Consider the following 2,397-nt stretch of genomic DNA (forward strand, 5'->3'; position numbering starts at 1 on the left):
AAATATCACCTGGCATCAAGTAAAGGACAATAAGATACAACCTGGCTCAAATTATTCAGGAATCAAGTAAAGAGCAATCGAGTCATGCACATGCAAATTAGACCAAAATAAATGATCACACATATTAGTCACTTAGTTGTCCACACAGAAATTATTTCCATGAAAGAATTCAGTAAAAATGGAGCTTTAGGGGGCAGAAATGTTTTTTTTCCCTTCTCTGCTGATCATTTATGCAAGCTACTGTATAAAGTTCTTTTCTTGACTTGCTGGTTTTTTGCCCTTGTTTTCTTTTTACAGTGTTTTATGCATCAAATAAACCCTTGTACATTTGGATCTATTTACAGAGGTTAAATATACTTTAAAAAAACAATTCTGATAACTGCATCTAAGTTACATCCCTACAAGTATAGATTAGTTAAATGAGCAACGATGATATACAATATTCTATCAGGGGTGCTTTCTCAGTGCCACCGAGTTCCAGAACTTACTTTCAATTAAGCCTAAATACATTTGGTATTCCAATATTCCCAAGTTTCAGTATTGCTTCCATCCACTCCCTGTGCACTCTAGAACTCTAAATGGCTAATTACTTTTGCTTGTAGCTGATGGGAGTAGAAAGGGGATTGGCATGTCATTAAAATGTTTCCAGGAGAAATCTTTATAGCTGCCTTCTACAATTTCCCATAAGAAATCTGGTTATACTGGTTGATTTCAATAGGAGAATTCTTTGCCTAGAGGCACAAGATGAGTAATATGCCATGTATTTGTTATTCCTCTGCTAATATGATAATAAGCACATTCAAAAAAAGGCAATGAGCTGTTTACAATGCCTGCATCATTGTTCCTTTCACTTAAAATGTCTCAGGAGTGGAGAGGTGAAAACCTTGGAAGCAAAAAAGTCTGAATCAGAAGAGCCCTTTCCCCTTTTAAATTACTGTGTGGGTCCCTTCCCCCAAGTAAAAAATAACAATAAAAATAGAAGTATGTCTGTAAGGGTGATGCTCTGTCCAGTTAAGCTTGTTGCTGTCCAAAAACTCTGAATGAAAGGAGAGGCCCCCACCAGGCCAAAGTAACCACTCTTACTAAAAGTAATTTTATATTCCATTTGCAATTATTTTAGAGTGGGGGGGAGTTTACATAATCATAAGATATTCTCTGGATTTAGGACTGCCTTTCATTTCTAAATAAATTGGTCCATATTAAAACCAAAGCCAGCACAGGTTTATTTTAAGTAAAGTCTTGCAGCATTCACTGGAATTTGTCTCTGGGTGATTTTAGGACCGCACAAGTTTTTAACTGGAAGAATATAGAGTGGCAGCCTCAAAGAAACAACGAAGGTGGCGAAATTCCTCTGAAGAGAATGGATGCAAACAGAAATATAAATGGAGAGGTTCTGTCTTGGGTGGATAAATAAAAAAACGGATTTTGCCTTGAGAGAAAGGCTGGTGTTTTCAAATTCAGCTTATTTCCTAGCTGGAATAGTACAACATTTAAAAAGAAATTACACGCAACCCATTTTACATTTCTAGGGAACTGTTTGTTTGTTTTTTAAGATCAGAAAACCTCACTAGTCCATGGCTACTCCCCCCCCCCCCCGAGGTATTTCCAACAGCCCCAACTTTTGCAAAACGAGAAGCGGGAAACATGTAGCTCAAGTTTGATTTGGGAGCATTTGAAAACAAAAATGTCAGGGCACGATTGTGTGTGTCAAGGGCCAAGGGGTGAGTTGAAAGTTGAAAGGGTGACTTGCAATAGCAGTGGAAGTGGAAAAAAGCTCAGGAAATCGGGGCGGCGGGCCCCGTTTCTTCTCCAGCTGCAGACCCCTCTGTCGTTCCTTTCCCCAGTGCCCGAGCGCGGGAGAGGAGCCCGCCACCATGACGCCGCCAGCAAGTCGGCCTTGGGCCCGGGCCCGGGCCTGGTCTTCAGGGGCGGAAGGCGGTCTTCTCTATGCCCGCTGCCCCGCCGACCCGGATAGGCCCAGGCCGCTTCTCGAGCAGCAGCGACACCGGCAGAAGGCCGTTCGTCTCCAGGCTGGGGAGAGGAAGGACAAGCGGGGGAATCGCCTCCCTCAGAATGCGTGAGGCGAGAACTTTTTCCTTCTGTCCTGCCGGATTCGGAGGAGGAAGGGCTCCTTTTGCAACCGCCAGGGATCAGGTGGGGGGGCGGGCGGGGTCCTCGGTCGTTTTAGTTCGATCTCCAGCAAATTCAAACCGGAGAAGTGCAGAGGTGGCTGCCTTAAAGGGCTCAAATCAAGCCGAATCCATACCCAGGCGCTCCGGAAGCTAGGAAAATGGATTGCAATTAAATGCGGTGGACTTATTGCTCGCCCGTGCACGCGGTTAACTCTGGGAAGCGGGCAATAATGTAAATAATGCCCAGAAATTATTTTTTTTATCT

This window comes from Protobothrops mucrosquamatus, unplaced genomic scaffold (genome assembly GCF_001527695.2).
Source record: "Protobothrops mucrosquamatus isolate PMUCROS unplaced genomic scaffold, P.Mucros_1.0 scaffold3201, whole genome shotgun sequence".
In the NCBI taxonomy this organism is placed as follows: Eukaryota; Metazoa; Chordata; class Lepidosauria; order Squamata; family Viperidae; genus Protobothrops; species Protobothrops mucrosquamatus.